Source organism: Bison bison, unplaced genomic scaffold, assembly GCF_000754665.1.
Source record: "Bison bison bison isolate TAMUID 2011002044 unplaced genomic scaffold, Bison_UMD1.0 scf7180017864359, whole genome shotgun sequence".
Taxonomy (NCBI): domain Eukaryota; kingdom Metazoa; phylum Chordata; class Mammalia; order Artiodactyla; family Bovidae; genus Bison; species Bison bison.
In genome coordinates this window covers 1,972,784-1,973,139 of record NW_011494931.1, presented here as the reverse complement: position 1 = coordinate 1,973,139, position 356 = coordinate 1,972,784, and the positions used below count along the sequence as shown (strand labels likewise).

Genomic DNA, 356 nt, shown 5'->3' with positions numbered 1-356 from the left:
CCAGCCGGAACTTTGCGCCCTTTCCTCTCCTCGCGGTTGCTTTCCTTTCCCGCACCGCTCCCGCGCGCCCTGGCCCGGAAGCGCGAGTCCCGCTTTCGCCTAAAACGTACCTGGCTAGGGGACCGAAAATCTTGGAGAATATCGCGCCGAGCACGTGCTTCAGAGAGTGGCCCAGGGCGGCCAGGCCCCGGGTGAGCAGGGCCCGGCAGAGGGAGCCCAGGTCCCAGCGTCTCCTGAGGTCGTGCATCCGCCTGCGGCGGCCTCGGAGCAGTAGCGCGAAGAGAGGGGCGCGCGCGGCTCCCGCCAGAGAAGAAGAAGCCTTTAGGGGCTCGTCCAGGAGCGGCTGGGAGTTGAAT

At 67.4% G+C, this 356-nt stretch overlaps 1 pseudogene; it reads right to left on the bottom strand.

The window, feature by feature from the left end:
* Positions 1-356, bottom strand: part of LOC104999648 — a 13,317-nt pseudogene that overhangs the window by 1,674 nt on the left and 11,287 nt on the right.